Consider the following 18,576-nt stretch of genomic DNA (forward strand, 5'->3'; position numbering starts at 1 on the left):
ATTCTGAACTCCACTAATAATGGAATTGAACCAAATGTAGCACACAGGACTCCAATGGCCAATAGAAAACACTAGAAGGGTTTGGTGTGCATTGGCCTTGAGTTTGGGAGTTGTAGTTCACCTACATCTGGAGAGCATTGTGGACTCAAACAATGATGGATCAGGAACAAACTTGGCACAAATACTCCAGATGCCCAAATGTGAACACAGATGGAGTTTAGGGATAGATAGATACGTTTTATTGATTGGCCTATTGGCCATATCAAAACATTTAACACATAAATGGGAAAATAAACCTTGACATTTGGGAGTTGTAGTTACTGGGATTTATAGTTCACCTACAATCAATGAGCAATCTGAACCCCACCAATGACACAATTGGGGCAAACATCCCACCCAGAACCCCCAGAACCAACAGAAAATACTTAAGGCCACCCAGTCCAACTCCCTTCACCAGGGCAAGAAAACGTAATCAAAGCCCTCCTGACAAAGAGCCATCAAGCCATAGATATAGATAGATAAATAGATGATAGATAGATAGATAGATAGATAGATGATTCACACACAGAAAGATATAGTATCATAGATTTGAAAGGGACCCCTAAAGAAGGACAACGATATGTTGCATGTTCCAGACTAGGCAAACCAGACACTCTCCACATCAACACTGACATAGAAACAGCAAGAAATACTGTTTACCCACGAGCATCAAGACATCACATATATTAGAAACAAATACTTTCTCATTATTTTATTTTCCAGATCACCAGACTGGGCCACAGCAACGCATGGCAGGGGATGGCTAGTAATAATAATAAAACTTTATTTATACCCCGCCACCATCTCCCCAAGGGGACTCGGGATGGCTTACATGAGGCCAAGCCCAACAGAAGATCAAAGCAAATATACAACATAAAATACAAACAGTAAAATATAATCAATAATAATAATAATAATAATAATAATAAATCATACAAAACAGTAGAAATTCATAAATGGATTACATGCATCTGCAGTCAGGAACATGCTCAGAAGCTTATATTAAAAGCCCACATGGGCATTCCTAGTAAGCGGGTAAGCCTTTTTTAGAAGGAGTAATTATTCTTCGTCAGATTAAGGGACATTTAATAACCATACTTGACATTTCTAAAGCATTTTCAGCTGTTCAAAGAGATTTGTCTACTTGTGGTCATTAAAACTGGGTGTTTGGCTTTCTAGGCCCTCATCAACATTGCCATTTAATTCAGTTTAGCTGCACTGAACTGCAGGATATGAGTCCGCACTGCCATACAATACAATTACTCTGCAAATTGGGTATTTGGACCTTAAAGTTTTGATTGATTGATTGAATTACTCTGCAACTCCCAAACCCAGGCACAATCACCAAGGCCCCATCTATATTGCAATATAATGCAGTTGGAATAGTGTTGTATGGTCAGTGTAGAGTCATATAACGACGTGAAATGTAGTTAAACTGCAATATATGCGTCTACACCAGATATGGGCAAACTTGGGTCCTCCAGGTGTTTTGGACTCCAACTCCCACCATTCCTAACAGCCTCAGGCCCCTTCCTTTTCCCCCTCAGCCGCTTAAGCGGCTGAGGGGGGAAAGGAAAGGGCCTGAGGCTGTTAGGAATGGTGGGAGTTGGAGTCCAAAACACCTGGAGGACCATATCTGGTCTACACTGACCATATAATGCCATTCCAAACTGCATCATATGGCACCCAAGACTACAGATCATCCAAATGCCACAGATTGACTTCAAGCCTAAATAGGAAAGTGCCACCTTGTGGATGTTTTCAATACTACTTTGAAATAAATGCTACATATTTTATTTTTCATCCCCTCTAAACTACAGATAGAATTGAATTTCTGCTAAACTAATCTGGTGATGCCTGCAAGTTTCAAACAGAAATGCTATATGAATCATCTAGGGCATTAAGAAGCGCTTTACTGCTTTGCTGTGAGTTTTATGTGCTGTATGGCTATGCTTTGGAAGCATTCTCTCCTGATGTTTTGCCCACATTTATGGTAGCCATCATCAGAGGTTGTGAGGTCTGTTGGAAACAAGGCAATTGTTGTTTTCTTGTGGGTTTTTTCGGGCTATAGGGCCATGTTCTAGAGGCATTTCTCCTGACGTTTCGCCTGCATCTATGGCAAGCATCCTCAGAGGTAGTGAGGTCTGTTGGAACTAGGAAAATGGGTTTATATATCTGTGGAATGGCTGGGGTGGGGCAAAGAGCTCTTCTCTGCTGGAGCTAGGTGTGAATGTTTCAACTGACCACCTTCATTAGCATTTGAAGGCCTGGCTGAGCCTGGGAAAATCTTTTGTTGAGAGGTGTTAAGATGTGCCTGGTTGTTTCCCCTCTGCTGTTTTGCTGTTGTAATTTTAGAGTTTTTTTAATACTGGTAGCCAGATTTTGTTCATTTTCATGGTCTCTTCCTTTCTGTTGAAATTGTCCACATGCTTGTGGATTTCAATGGCTTCTCTGTGTAGTCTGACATGGTGGTTGTGAGAGTGGTCCAGCATTTCTGTGTTATCAAATAATATGCTGTGTCCAGGCTGGTTCATCAGGTGCTCTGCTATGGCCCCTCAAGCCCCCCCCCCCCCCCCCGGTTGGAGGAGTTCAGAATGCTCTTTGATTGTAAATAAACTATAAATCCCAGCAACTACAACACCCAAATGGCAAAATAATTTTTTTGAGTGATGATCACTCCTTGGATTAGTAGGTATCTTGTGGCCAAATTTGGCGGAAATTTGTCCAGTGGTTTTTGAGTTATGTTAATCCCACAAACAAACATTATATTTTTATTTATTTAGAAGATATATATCTTGTAAGCCGCTCTGAGTCCCCTTCCAAGTGAGAAGGGTGGCGTAAATAAATAAATATAAAATAAATGCAGTTAAACTGCATTCTGAAACTGCATTATATGGCAGTGTGGATGGGGCTGTGACCAATTCGATCCTCCTTTGGGCACCTACGGAGTATGAATACATAGATTATTCATTTTACCAAGGACTCATTACTCAGTTGGAGTATTTGCTCAACAATTTATGAGTAATTCCTTGCTCTTTTACCTGAGATGTCTCTTTATTTAGCAATGGCAAGAATGAATCTGGAGTTTACTCCACTAAAGTATGTATTCTATCCACTGAACTTTAGCTCATGCTGACTGAGGCTCCTTTTACACTGCCATATAATCCACATTATCTGCTTTGAACTGGATTATATGAGTCTACACTGCCATATAATGCAATTTCAGTTCAAAGTAGATAATCTGGATTTTAAATGGCAGTCTAGAAAGGGCCTTATTAGTCTGCAGAGGAGGTGCATCCTACAATTTGGGAAAAGAAACATAATTTCAACATACAAAAAGGATGAGAATTAATGCATCTCTCTGCCTTCCTACCAAGTTCCCATTGATTCCGTCAATTTGTATCCCCGCACTGAATTTTGCACGTAGTCTTTAAACCTCATTAATAGGGGGGAAAATGTGTTCTCCATTTCAATGTATGTACCCTGAAATGGTACATTGTGCCTGCAATTTAGTGAAAGCTGAAAAGGTAACTTCTATTTTTAGCTGCCCTCCTTTTCAGATCATAGGAAATTGAAGATCATGATGTGCTTATGCTACTATTGATAACAGACAAGTCAAACAAATAAATGATCACTACATAATCCCACAAAACCTTTATTTTTGCTATTCTAACCCATTCTTCTTCATTGCTGGGAGGTCTTACCAGACTCAGTTGCTGCAGCAACGATACTCAGTGCCTTCATTAATGTATTAACAATATTTGTTTATTGCTCACCATGCCTCTTGCAGAACAGGGATGGACCCAGCTGGATTAACAAAGGGAAGATGCACAACTGGCTGGCTGGGAGTCAACTGCACTAAGATCACTATTGACCAAAATGTTATGAGTTCAAAGCCAGCCTGGGTCGGAGTGAGCTTCCGACCAAAATTGTGTAGCTTGTTGTCGACCTTTGCAGTCCGAAAGACAGTTGGATCTGTCAAGTAGGAAATTTAGGTACCACTTATGTGGGGAAGCTAATTTAACTGATTTACGAGGCCATAAAAATCTCCAGGAAGTATGCAAAGAATGAGGAAGTACTTCATCAGTGTTACAAATGGACGGTGAAGTGACAGCTCCCCTGGTGGCCAAAAGCTGGAATGTTAAGTAGCCTCTGAGTGTCTGTCTATATATGTTGTGTGTCTATGGCATTGAATGTTTGCCGCGTATATGTACATTGTAATCCGCCCTGAGTCCCCTGCGGGGTGAGAAGAGCAGAATATAAATGTTGTAAATAAATAAATAAATCACAGGAGTTGTAGTCTCATAATGTTGTGAGCCTTCTCTGCCAAAGAGTGCCAAACTGCAACTTCCAAGATTCCATAGAATCGAGCCATGGTGATAAAAGTGACATTGAACTGCATTAATTTTACAGTGTAGATGCACCCAGAATAAAATCTGGATGCGGTAATTGTGCTGCAGTTGTAGCCATGCATCATGTGGATTCCCTGCAGTGGCTAAATAGTACATTCATTTTATTTTAGCCATGTAGACACAATCTATGTCCCCTTCCACACTGGCATATAAAATCCAGATTATCTGTTTTGAAGTTGTTATATAGCAGCGTAGACTCACCTAATGCAGTTCAAAATAGATAATCTGGACTATCTGCTTTGATAATCAAGTCCAGAGCAGGATCATATGGCAGTGTAGAAGGGGCTCAAGGCTGGATCTACACTGCCATATAATCCAGATTATCAAAGCAGATAGTCCACATTATCTGCTTTGAACTGGATTATATGAGGCCCCTTCTACACTGCCACATGATCCAGTTTCTGATCCCATATTATCTGATTTGAACTGGATTATATGGCAGTGTAGATTCATAATCCTGTTTAAAGCAGATAATCTCAGATCAAATACTGGATTATATGAAAGTGTAGATCCAAACTGGATCTACACTCATATAATCCAATTCAAAGCAGATAATCTGGATTGTATATGGCAGGGTAGAAGGGGCCTTAGGCTGGATGTACATTGCCACATAATCTAGATTATCAAAGCAGATAATCCACAGTATCTGCTTTGGACTGGATTATATGAGTCTACACTGCCATATAATCCGGCTCAAAGCAGATAATCTAGATTGTATATGGTAGTGTAGAAGGGGCCTCAGGCTGGATGTGCATTGCCACATAATCAATATTATCAACGAAGATAATCCATACTATCTTCTTTAAACTGGATTATATGAGTCTACAGTGTCATATAATCCAGTTCAAATCAGATAATCTGGATTGTATATGGCAGTGTAGGAGGGGACTCAGGCTGGATGTACATTGCTACATAATCCAGATTATTAAAGCAGATAATCCACACTTTTGACTGGATTATATGAGTCTACACTGCCATATAATCCAGTTCAAAGCATTTCTGGATTTTATGTGACAGTGTAGAAGGGGCATCAGGCTGGATGTGCAATGCTACACAATCCAGATTATCAAAGCAAATAATCCACACTATCTGCTTTGAACTGGATTATATAAATCTACACTGCCATATAATCAAGTTCAAAGCAGATAATCTCGATTGTATATGGCAGTGTAGAAGGGGCCTCAGGCTGGATGTACACTGCCACATAATCCAGATTATCAAAGCAGATAATCCACAGTATCTGCTTTGAACTGGATTATGAGTCTACACTGCCATATAATCCAGTTCAAAGCAGATAATCTGGATTGTATATGGCAGTGTAGGAGGGGACTCAGGCTGGATGTACAATGCTACATAATCCAGATTATTAAAGCAGATAATCCACACTATCTTCTTTGAACTGGATTATACGAGTCTACATTGCCATATAATCTAGTTCAAAGCAGACAATTGGATTTTATATGGCAGTGTAGATGGGGCCTCAGATGCAGTGTGGATGGAATAAGTTGTGACAGCGCAAGTAGCGCCACCTATATGTAGAACTTTAATTTGCAAAGGTTTAAACTGTATAACATGCCCAAACTTGCCTAGTTTGTAAATGTATAGTTGAATTGATTGGATATTTATAGCTGTCAATCAATGTTGTTTGCACCAGTTATATTGCTTCCTCAGCTCAATTGCTTGGTTCCACCTCTTCCTGGAGGAGGGCAGAGCTTTTCCTTTTCCATTCTACCATCAAACTTTCTATCCGATAGACATTAGAAAGAGACTTGGCTCTAAAGCCTTTAATTAAGTTACCTCTCATCACCAATTCTAAGGTTTTTACCCTTGGGATTCATACTTCATGCCCAGCTCACCCTGGACAACATTGAGGAGACCCAAGCGCCTTCAAACCAGTCCTTTGGCATCAAAAGGAAGACTCTGTGCCTTCAACATAGGCATTGGACTGGGGGTTGCTCCGTCATTCACAGCCATTAAGAAAGAGGGAACCTTGAAAAGCTTCTCGGCTGCGAAATCTCCTTGGACCCAAGACAACCAGAGACTGTAATGTGTATTTCATTTACCCCCTTTAAAACTTCCAGCTTATTGCCTTAAAGGGATAACTTTTTGTGGACAATAAAACCTATTTTGAGTTATCTACAGTGTTTTGGTCCTTGGGAGTTCCAGTTCTTTAAAGGAAGGCAAGAAGCAATCCCCTGGGGGAAAGATGTCACATCTATGTCTCTTTCACTAAGAGTTATAGCCCCCAGGTGCGACGGCATATAAGTAATGTCATCAGAAGGAGAAATGTGGAGGCAACAAACTGCTTTTGAACTCACTTGGTATTTAATAGAATACCAAGTCTGCAAACTTTGTGTTTTGTTTGTTTGTTTGTTCATTTTTAATGCAATACAACTGTTTTGGTTCGCTCCTGACATGATAAATAAATAAACTTGGGAAAGATTCCCCAACTTATTGGATCCACACTGGGGAATATCAAGGCTAAGCAGTCTGTTATAACTAGCCCATTTTTACAGGTTAGTATAACTTCTTAAAATCATCATTTATTTATTTATTTATTTATTTGCTGCATTTGTTAACCGCCGCTCTCAGCCCTAGGGCGACTCGCGGCGGTGTACAACATATAAAAAACATATTTTACAATAAGCTACGACGACAAAAACCAACATATTACTAATACACTATCATCTAATTACACTAAAATAATCCGCTCCGTCTTATCGTAGAATCATAACCAATCTCGTAGTCCATATTCCGTTCCAGTTGTCATTTCCAGTTACTGTAGCATTCAGTTAAATGCCTTCTCGAATAGCCATGTCTTCAGGCTCTTACGGAAGGACATAAGGGAGGGCGCCTGTCTGATGTCAACAGGGAGGGTGTTCCACAGCCGGGGGGCCACCACTGAGAAGGCCCTATCCCTCGTCCCCGCCAGGCGTGCCTGTGAGGCAGGCGGGATCGAGAGAAGGGCCTCCCCAGACGATCTCAAGGTCCTCGTGGGCTCATAGGCCGAGATGCGGTCCGAAAGGTATTTTGGGCCGGAACCGTTTAGGGCTTTGTAGGATAACACCAGCACCTTAAATTGGGCCCGGTAGCAGATCGGCAGCCAGTGGAGCTGGAACAACAAGGGCGTTGTATGCTCCCTGCGTCCTGCTCCAGTTAGTAACATGGCTGCCGCGCGCTGGACTAGCTGAAGCTTCCGGGCCGTCTTCAAGGGCAGCCCCACGTAGAGAGCGTTGCAGTAGTCAAGGTGGGATGTGACCAGAGCGTGTACCACCGTGGCCAAGTCAGACTTCCCAAGGTTCATTCAGTCAAACATTTCACTTGTGAGTTTTGTATAAAATGGAAATGACCAACTCCCTTACCTTTCCTTTACTCTGCTTCCCTCTCCCTCCTTTTCTCTCACTATGTTTACTTGAGAGGAAAGAAAAGCAGCTCAACAAAGAGAAGGGACAGTACATGGGAAAGAAGCAATAACAGAACAGGCAGCTGGCTTTGAATGGCTTTCTCTCTGAGTCCTAATGTACAAAAAGCTGTAAAGACTGATTAATTTTTAATTCTGAAGGAGGCTGTCAAAAAAGGGATCAGAAAAGGTCCCCCTCTCCCTTCATTTCCTGGCTGCCCACACTGACACTAAATAAAGGAAAACTAATAAAACCCATTTTGGAGGCAATGCCATCTAATAAAAGCTCACATCCTCAGTCTGGAGAGGTACCAGGCGCAGCAGAGAAAAAGAGCTTAGAAAAGGAAAAGAAGCTGGAAAAAGATGTGTCCTATCTGCTCACATTTCGAGAATTATTTCTGTTTTAGATACTCATATTCTATAACAACGTTTCACAACCTGGGGGTCGGGACCCCTGGGAGGTTGCAAGGGGGTGTCAGAAGATAATCTGGATTATCTTTGGCAGTATAGATCCAGCCTAAATGAGAAACATCCAATGTGTTCAGCTGTAGAAATAACTGAGGAAATGAGAGGCAATTACACTGGAAAGGATGCTTCCCCACTTCAATATATGGATGATTTCTGTCCAAAAGTCAACCTGTCAAAGCAAGTGGATTGTTCCTTTAGGACTGTACTTGTTAAAAGGGGAAAGGGCCAGTGAGGTTGGGCCTCTGCTCTTTCCAGCGTGCCACCTGTCACAACCGTGAGTGTCACCACCAAAAGAAGGTGACAGCCTGTTCTTTTGCATTAGCTTCTCCCTCTCATTCACAGAGAGAGAAGAAGATGGTCTCAGTCAAACCAGATGTGAACAACACCTTTGTGCATTTCACACATACTGGCATTTCAAAACCACCAATTTTTTTTTGGCTCACACAGGGTACAGAACCAGCATTGCTTGACTGTTGGAGTACAACTCTGAAAATTGGGGTTTGGATCCCTGTTCAGCCATGGAAGACCTTAGAAGCACTCTCTCAGCCTCAGAGGAAGGCAATAGCAAAAGCTTCCAAACAAATATTGCCAAGCAAACGCTGTGAGAGGATTGTAATCAGTCAGAAACAATTTGAAGGCACACAAAAAGAGTACAAAGAAGGATGTACTGAACTGAAGAGTGCAGCTACAATCTATTTGGAGTGTTGGCAATAAATGCTCCTAGCCATCAATTAGCATGGAGCATTAATGGGCAACACAGAGGGATGCTCTTTTACACAAGCCTCGTTGAAATGAACTGGAATGGAAGAGGGGTGATTAATCAGGTGGGTAACGAATAAATCAGGTGGGTAATTTTTTTTCGCGTCAGGAGCAACATGAAAAATCAAAGTCCTCAGTTGCGCAATGGGTTAAACCCTTGTGCCAGCAGTACTGTTCTGGAACAGCTGTACCAGGAGCTCCAATTGTTTGCTTTGCATTGAATTGTTTGTAGTCCTAAGTTTCAGGGACTCTGCAGATAGGTGGCTTCTTTTGGCTGCAGTCATAGGGCAAGCCACCTGTCAATTATCATTGGGTTCTCTAGCTCCGCCCCCCTTTTAGGCTTTGGAGGGAAGGGAGCCATTTCTTAGTTAGTCTCAGCCAGGTTAGCTTTTGTATAGGATGTGTGTAACTTCCCCTGTACAAAGGCTTCAACCTTTAAGAATTTCCAGGGTTACAGAAATTCCAACAGAAGGGAAAGAATTCCCAGGGGAGAACAGCTTTAAGAGTCCCCTAAAGAACTCCAGGGAAGCATTCCTACAGCTTTGGGAATTTCCAGGAAAACAGCCTTAAAGACTAAAGAACTCCAGTTGGAGAATATCCACTGCCTTGCTGGTAGGTCCAAGAAGCAGTTCGGCCCAGTAGCGGAGCACACATCAGTGGGGGTTGGATTTCAGTCAGCCTGGGAGAAGTTAAAAAGGGGAATTTTCCTTTAAAGAAAACGTTATTGAAGATAGTGCCTGTCCCCTGTGGACAAGATTGAGAGAACCAATACTTTATCAAGAAAGCCTTGAAGTTCCTGTTTGATTTCATTAATAAAAGACTTTATTGTACTTCTATAGCCATCTGAAGATTCTTTGTATTGGAAACCTCTGAGAACTTCTCTTTAGACCCCTGGCTTCCCGCTAGGCAAAGGTTACACATCCTGTACTAAAGTTAACTAACTACAGGCCCAGCGGTGACAGAACAAGTACTGAAGACTGAGAGATCGGAGGTTTGAATCCGGGAAGAGTGTAGATGAACTCCCTCTTTTAGCTCCAGCTTCCCATGTGGGGACATGAGAGAAGCCTCCCACAAAGATGGTAAAACATCAAAACATCCGGGCATCCCCTGGGCAATGTCCTTTCAGACAGGCAATTGTATCACACCAGAAGCGACTTGCAGGTGGGTAATAGGCCTGGTCAATCCATGGTTCTAAGTGGTTCTAAAGTACTTACAAAACTAAAGTTCTGGTGGTGAAAACTTCAGAATTCTAACAAAACTCTCAAAATTTCATTATAAATGGCAGTTCCTAATTGGTTCTATCATAAAAAATCACAAATAATGAAATAATAATTTAATTTTGAAAGTTTTGCCAAGTTTTGCCTAGTGGATAATGAATCCAAATTATTATTATTATTTGAAACACAACAAGATGAGTCCACAGCAAACACTCTGCTGGCTGTTGTATTGGATCACATGTCATAACCTGGCTGCTAATCTCTGGACCATTTGAAGCTTCCGAACTATCTGCAAAAGCAGCCCCAAGTAGAGAGCATTGCAGTAGTCTGCACAAATTTGGCACCAAACTCCAAAACTCCGGATGATCTCTCCCAACAGTTTCATGTAAATGTTAAACAGCATGGGGGACAGAATTGAACCCAGAGGGACCCCTCAGGCTACCAACCAGGGGGTCAAACAGGAGTCCCGCAGCTCCACCATCTGGGTCCGTCCCTCCAGGAAGGACCAAAGCCACTGCAGAGCAGTGCCTCCAAGCTCCATCCCAGAGAGACGGCCCAGAAGGATACCATGGTCGATGGTATCAAAAGCCACTGAGAGGTCCAGGAGAACCAGCAAGGACACACTCCCCCTGTCTAGCTCTCTTCGTAGATCATCCACCAAGGAGACCAATGCTGTTTCAGTTCTGTAACCAATCCTGAAACCAGTTTGAAATGGATCCAGAAAATCAGTGTCTTCCAAGAAGGCTTGTGCACCAGAAAAGGATCACAATAAAAACATATGGGGGACAAAACTGAACCCTGAGGGACCCCAGTTTCAAACAGCTCAGAAGCAAGACAGAAATCAAAAGACCACTTGTAGGATGTTTGTCAAGCATAACTGTGATGCATTTAAAGGGAGAAGAGGGGTTTAAAGGTGCAGAACAGATGTGGAGTAAGGACAATCATAAAACAAGGTTTCTTAGTAACGGATGAAGTGTACACCTCGTTGTCTCTTTTGTGTGGGTGCAATGATTACACACTTAACTGTGTTTGCAGCAGTCACTCCAAGACAATGCCTTGTGAGGCAAGGTCTGAAGGGCACAGCATTTATCACTCTGTCTGTTACACAAGATGCATTAGGCAACCAGAAATGCTCAATGAAGGTATATGTGTGCGTCTGTGTCCACAGATGGTAGCGTTGCAAATAAACCCACAAAACTATACTAAGCCCATACTGTCAGCCCCAACTCCTGCCAACTTAGCAGTTTGAAAACATGCAAAGGTGAGTAGATCAATAAGTACCGCTCTGGTGGGAAGGTAACGGTGCTCCATGCAGTCATGCTGGCCACATGACCTTGGAGGTGTCTATGGACAATGCCAGCTCTTTGGCTTAGAAAGGGAGATGAGCACCAACCCCCAGAGTCGGATGCAACTGGACTTAACGTCAGGGGAAGCCTTTACCTTATCTTCTTATGTAGACTTGTTTCACCCTATGCCACGTGGCATGTGCTCATTCAGTTCAGGACAGCATGATGTCCTACCTGTAGCATCTTAGTAGAGCTATCCAACACTTCGATTGTGTTTTTCCTGCATGGCCAAAGGTTGGACTGGATGGTCCTTGTGGCCTCTTCCAACTCAATGATTCCAACAAATGGAAAAAAAGACCTTTGTGCTGAACAGGTAAAACGTGTTCCCTGGGGAACATCCCGTCTTTGCTTGCATTGCCTTTTATCATATTCATGCTAATTCTCATGTCTCGCCCCCAGCTGAACTCTTAGAAGCTGGGAACAGACTGATCTGATCAGCAAATGCTAATAAGAGCGAAAATATATTTTTTTTCTAGCTCACAGAAAAATCATCTCTCTTCAAACAGAATCGTGTTCATCAGGCAATGCATCTTTTAAAAATATTGTCCGTGTTGAATTTGCCCCAGCACTGAGAACAGAAAGGAACAAAATTACACATTTTCACAGAGATGGTAAATATTCTGGAATCTCAGTACAGTTTATTATTATTACTGTTCAATTTGCAAGATTTTTTTTTTTTTTTACCCAGCGCTAGTTGAATCAGTCGGCAGAAGGGAAGAAAGGAAACCACACTGACAACCATTACTGGATTGATTAAAGCACTGTATTTCAATGAAGAACATCCATTTGCAGTGATCTGTAAATTTCAGCTGCACCTGCGCTCTGACAAAAGCTACTCACCGTGCAGCAAAGAGGAGCCCAGATTCACAGTCAAATGTTTATCTCGTGATAATGTCCTTTCTGCCACCGTTTCCAGGAAGAAAATTGTACAGTTCTCACCCACAATTTGATCTTTGAAAGCAAAAAATAAAAATCCATAGTGGATATCCTTCATTGACATCGGACGAATCATAGAATCCTTGTGTTGGAAGAGACCTCATGGACCATCCAGTCCAACCCCCTGCCAAGAAAAAGGAAAATCACCTTCAAAGCACCATAGACAGATGGCCAACCAGCCTTTGTTTAAAATCCTCCAAGGAAGGAGCCTCCACTGGACTCCAAGGCAGAGAGTTCCACTGTTGAACATCTCTCACAGTCAGGAACTTCTTCCTAATGTTCAGGTGGAATCTCCTTTTCTGTAGTTTGAAGCCATTGTTTTGTGTCCTAGTCTCCAGGGCAGCAGAAAACAAGCCTCCTCCTTCCTCTTTATGACTTTCTCTCACATCTTTATACATGGCCCTCATTGTATCTCCTCTCAGCCTTCTCTTCTGAAGGCAAAACATCCCCAGCTCTTTAAGCCGCTCCTCATAGGGCTTGTTCTCCAGACCCTTGATCCTTTGAGTCACCCTCCTCTGGACACATTCCACCTTGTCAACATCTTCCTTCAATTGCAGTGCCCAGAATTGGACACAGTGTGAGTCCAGATGTAGTCTGACCAAGGCAGAATAGAGCATGGGTAGCATGATTTACCTGGATCTAGACACTAATCTTCTATTTCTGCAGGCCATATCCCATTTTTTTTTTCCCCTTTGCTGCCACATGACATTTTTGGCTCATGTGTAACTTTATTTATTTATTTACAGTATTTATATTCCGCCCTTCAGGGGACCCAGGCTGGATTACAATGCACATATACATGGCAAACATTCAATGCCATGGACACACAACATATATAGACAGACACACAGAGGCTATTTAACATTCCAGCTTTTTCATGATGGTATTCTGGCCACCAGGGGAGCTGTCGCTTCCCCATCCATTTGTGACACTGATAAAGTATTTCCTAATTTTTTGCATCCTTGCTGAAGATTTTTATGGTGTCATAAATTAGCCTCCCTCCATAAGCAGTACCTACATTTCCTACTTGACAGATGCAACTATCTTTCGGGCTGCAAAGGTTGACAGCAAGCTACACAAATTGGCTGGAAGCTCACTCTGACCCAAGCTGGCTTCCTGGGAAATGGAAAGCCTCCTTAAATGCCTTGGAAAGCTACATGCAGGGAGAGAGCTGCGTACCTGTTGCCTGTCTCCGCTAGAGTAGAAAGAAACATCTGTAATGAAGCATTCAACCCGGTCTCTTCTACAGACAGAAGGGAAAGGAACACAGAAAGAGTAGTATCTTAACTCTGATTCTTTTACTCCAGGTCTTAATGAAGGATATGGACAGGGAGCTTATGAGAAGTCCCACCCATAATGGGCTGGATAGGATATTTTTTTAACCCTGTTGCTGACACCCAGGCTCCCTTGAAGGAGGGAGCAAAGGTCGACAGCAAGATACACGAATTGGTCAGAAGCTCACTCTGACCCGGGCTGGCTTCAAACTCATGACCTTTTGGTCAGTAGAGATCTTAATTCAGCTGACTCCCAGCCAGCTGCATCACAGTTCACGAGACTCAGCACAAAAACTATCAAAGGAAAGATGTGTGGGTAGAACCAAAGTCTATAGAACTACTAGCTGTCCCCAGCCACGCGTTGCTGTGACCCAGTCTGTTGATCTGGAAAATAATGAGAAAGTGTTGGTTTCTAATATATGTAATTTCTTTATGCTTGTGGGTAAACAGTATTTGTTGCTGTTTCTTTGTCAGTGTTGATGTGGAGAGTGTCTGGTCTTCCCATCCTGGAACATGTAAAATATCATTGTCCTTCTTTAAGGGTCTCTTTCAAATCTATGATACTATATCTCTCTCTGTGTGTGAATCATATCTATCTATCTATATCTATGGATTGATGGCCCTTTGTCAGGAGGTCTTTGATTACGTTTTCTTGGCCTGATGAAGGGAGTTGGATTGGATGGCCTTAAGTATTTTCTGTTGCTCATGGGGGTTCAGTGTGGGAAGTTTGCCCCAATTCTGTCATTCATGGGGTTCAGAATTCTCTTTGATTGTAGGTGAACTGTGAATCCCAGTGACTACAACTCCCAAATGTCAAGGTCTATTTCCCCCAAACTCCATCTGTGTTCATATTTGGGCGTATTGAGTGCAAGTTTGGTCCAGCTACATCATTGTTTGAGTCCACAGTGCTCTCTGGATGTAGGTGAACTACAACTCCCAAAACTCAAGGACAATGCCCACCAAACCCTTCCAGTATTTTCTGTTGGTCATGGGAGAACTGTGTACCACGTTTGGTTCAATTCCATCATTGGTGGAGTGGGTGAACTATACATCCCAGCAACTACACCTCCCAAATGACAAAATCAATTTTTTGAGTGAAGAACATACATTGGGTTGTGTCTTGTGTCCAAATTTGGTGTCAATTCGTCCAGTGGTTTTGGAGTTGTGTTAATCCCACAAATGAACATTACATTTTTCTTTATATAGATGGAGATATAGATAGATAGATAGATAGATAGATAGATAGATAGATAGATAGATAATTATTATTATTATTATTATTATTATTATTATTATTGGCTCACAGGTTTGCGGAGTTCTTCAAAATTCCTCCTTTGCTTCCTTTTTAAGAAGCTGTGCCTTAAATGTAGCACAGCTTAACCAAAAACATCTGCCAACAGAGTTTTGTGTGTGTGGCCAAGCATGCATCCTCTCACACATATGCTCAGGCCACAAAACAGAAAAGCAAATTGTTCTCTGACATCAAGTTACAGATCTACTGCTCAGGGTCAAAAATAGCCAATGGAGCTCTTGATTTGGGCAATTTTGGTCAGCCATTCCAGAAAAATGAAAACCAATGCTCGTCGAGGTCTATATTTGACTATTCTGTCCAAACTCAGTGCAATTTGCTTAACTACATGGCATACACATTGACTTTATACCAGACCTGAGATGAGAAGGTTGGGGGGCTCGTTCCTTGTCTGCCATTATTCTATTCTGTTCAAAATACAACACTTTGAGGCACTCATTTGATAAGGCAAACATCCAATACAAAGCCCTGGAGCTGTGTTCCGGAGATACGAAAGAAATGTTAACTACAGATAAGGAAAGCTTGGTTACTCTGGTCAGAACATTAGTGGAAAGATGTGTTTTGCATCTCTCCTGTTATATTAAACACCGGGATGTTTGCTTTCTTGTTATTTTGCAAAGGATCACATTTGTCAACCCAATTCCCAAAGAACAAATGTATAAAAACTAGCTTAGCACTAAATCCATGTTAATAGCTTTACCGTCACTCCCTGGCAACAACTTCAGATGCTTGAAAAAGACAGAAATGTAGAAAGTAAGGCATTCAGAACAATCACATAAGTTGCTTATCAAACAGTTCAAATATATTATCAAAGGCTTTCATGGCCAGAATCACTGGGTTGTTGTGAGTTTTCTGAGCTGGCCATGTTCCAGAAGCATTCTCTCCTGATGTTTTGCCTGCATCGATGGCAGGCTTCCCTAAAGGTTGTGAGTGGCCATGTTCCAGAAGCATTCTCTCCTGACATTTCCTCACAACCTATGAGGATGCCTGCCATAGATGCAGGCAAAACGTTAGGAGAGAATGCTTCTGGAACATGGCCATACAGCCCGGAAAAATCACAACAACCAACAATTCAAATAGTTTCTTAGGTTAACAGTTTGAAAACAATAAGTTACATATCAGGATTGGAAGCAGTCAATGCCAATCTCTTTGTTGAAGGATTTCATGGCCAGAATCACTGGGTTGTTGTGAGTTTTCTGAGCTGGCCATGTTCCAGAAGCATTCTCTCCTGATGTTTTGCCTGCATCGATGGCAGGCTTCCCTAAAGGTTGTGAGTGGCCATGTTCCAGAAGCATTCTCTCCTGACATTTCCTCACAACCTATGAGGATGCCTGCCATAGATGCAGGCAAAATGTCAGGAGACAATGCTTCTGGAACATGGCCATACAGCCCGGAAAAATCACAACAACCTAACAATTCAAATAGTTTCTTAGGTTAACAGTTTGAAAACAATAAGTTACATATCAGGATTGGAAGCAGTCAATGCCAATCTCTTTGTCGAAGGATTTCATGGCCGGAATCACTGGGTTGTTGTAGGTTTTTCAGGCTATATGGCCATGTTCTAGAAGCATTCTCTCCTGACTTTTCGCCTGCATCTATGGCAAGCATCCTCAGAGGTAGTGAGGTGTGTTGGAAACTAGGAAAATTGGGTTTATATATCTGTGGAAAGTCCAGGGTGGGAGAAAAAACTCTTGTATGTTGAAGTGAGGTGGGAATGTTTCAATTGGCCACCTTGATTAGCATTTGATGGCCTGACAGTTTTAGGCACGGCTTGTTACTGCCTGGCAGGAATCCTTTGTTGAGAGGTGATTAGCTGTTCTTGTTTGTTACTTGTCTGGAGTTCCCCTGTGTTTGAATTTTGTTCTTTATTTACTGTTTCTTTTTCCCACTCTGCACTTTACAGTTATATAAACCCAATTTTCCTGGTTTGCAACAGACCTCACAACCTCTGAGGATGCCTGCCATAGATGCAGGCGAAACGTCAGGAGAGAATGCTTCTGGAACATGGCCACAGAGTCCAGAAAACTCACAGCAACCCAGTGATTCTGGCCATGAAAACCTTCAACATTACCAATATTCGTAGTTTCCAACAGACCTCACAACCTCTGAGGAAGCCTGCCGTAGATGCAGGCGAAACGTCAGGAGAGAATGCTTCTTGAACATGGCCATATAGCCTAGAAAATTCACAGTGATTCTGGCCATGAAAACCTTCAACAATACCAATTTTCCTAGTTTGCAACAGACCTCACAACCTTTGAGGATGCCTGCCATAGATGCAGGCAAAACATCAGGAGAGAATGCTCCTTGAACATGGCCATATAGCCTAGAAAATTCACAGTGATTCTGGCCATGAAAACCTTCAACATTACCAATTTTCATAGTTTCCCACAGACCTCACATCACCTCTGAGGATGCCTGCTGTAGATGCCTGCGAAACATCAGGAGAGAATGCTTCTGGAACATGGCCAGACAGTCCGGAAAACTCACAACAACCCAACAATTCAAATAGTTTCTTAGGTTAACAGTTTGAAAACAGTAAGTTACATATATCAGGATAGGGAGCAGTCAATGCCAACCTCTTTCAGCATGAAAACTACCATCATGAGAGCCTTTTTTGTTGTTGTTGCCTCCGAGAATGAGAACTAGACTGCTTCTGTCAAACGGGAAGGCTTACCTTGTGTGGATCTGAAAGCTGCTCATTCATCCAGAGAAGCTGGGGAACCCCTGTCAAAGATCTTCTGAAAGGGAATTCCTTACAGCAGCATCTCTCCCTGAGCTAAATCCCAGCCATGTGGGGGGAGATGGAGATCAACATCTGGATGCAAAGAGGATATCTGTGGAAGGAAGGCAGTTTTCGGTTCATAGTGAGACGCCGGATCTTCAAATGTCTCAGCCCAAACCACTGGCTGCTGTTGGACTGAACAGTGAGCCGTTTTCTTACATCCAGAAACAGATCCACCTTTCACTGCCAGGAACATCCCCTGCTTGTACAAGAGCTCTTCTCTTGTTAACCCTCAGATAGCTGAAGGATACCAAACAGCAGCATGTGCTTCTCTTCTGGAGATGTGTATTTCTCTATTCGTGCATTTTCCAATCCATTTCCCCCTTTGATTTCTCCTTCCTAGGATTCTGCGGCTTTTAGCGATGCCTTCCCAAGGGAAAGGGGAAACAATAACAGAGATTTAAAGGAGTCCTGACAAAGAACACAGGCAGCCCCGCTGAACAAACGTACCAAGCCAATAAGGTCTGACTGGAAGGCTATTATTAGAAAGGTGCAGGAGAAAGGAAACCAAATCCTCATCTGGAGTTTGGGGAGAGGATGTGGCCAGGTCCAATTATGGAGCGGAGTCAATTCATTTCTGGATTTAGAGCAGATTTCAATGCTTCTTGCTTCCGATATCCTCTGGAGCAGGATG

The 18,576-nt window shown here is 42.4% G+C and overlaps 1 protein-coding gene across 1 annotated transcript in view; it reads right to left on the reverse strand.

Annotated features, from left to right (window-relative positions):
* Positions 1-18,203, reverse strand: part of GRAMD1B (GRAM domain containing 1B) — a 279,261-nt gene extending 261,058 nt beyond the window's left edge. Inside the window, exon 1 of the mRNA XM_060787708.2 lies at positions 17,835-18,203. The gene's annotated coding sequence lies outside the window, so the exon portion shown is untranslated. The remainder of the gene's footprint in view (positions 1-17,834) is intronic.
* Between the last annotated feature and the right edge of the window lie 373 nt (positions 18,204-18,576).

This window comes from Anolis sagrei, chromosome 7 (genome assembly GCF_037176765.1).
Source record: "Anolis sagrei isolate rAnoSag1 chromosome 7, rAnoSag1.mat, whole genome shotgun sequence".
NCBI classification, from domain to species: Eukaryota; Metazoa; Chordata; class Lepidosauria; order Squamata; family Dactyloidae; genus Anolis; species Anolis sagrei.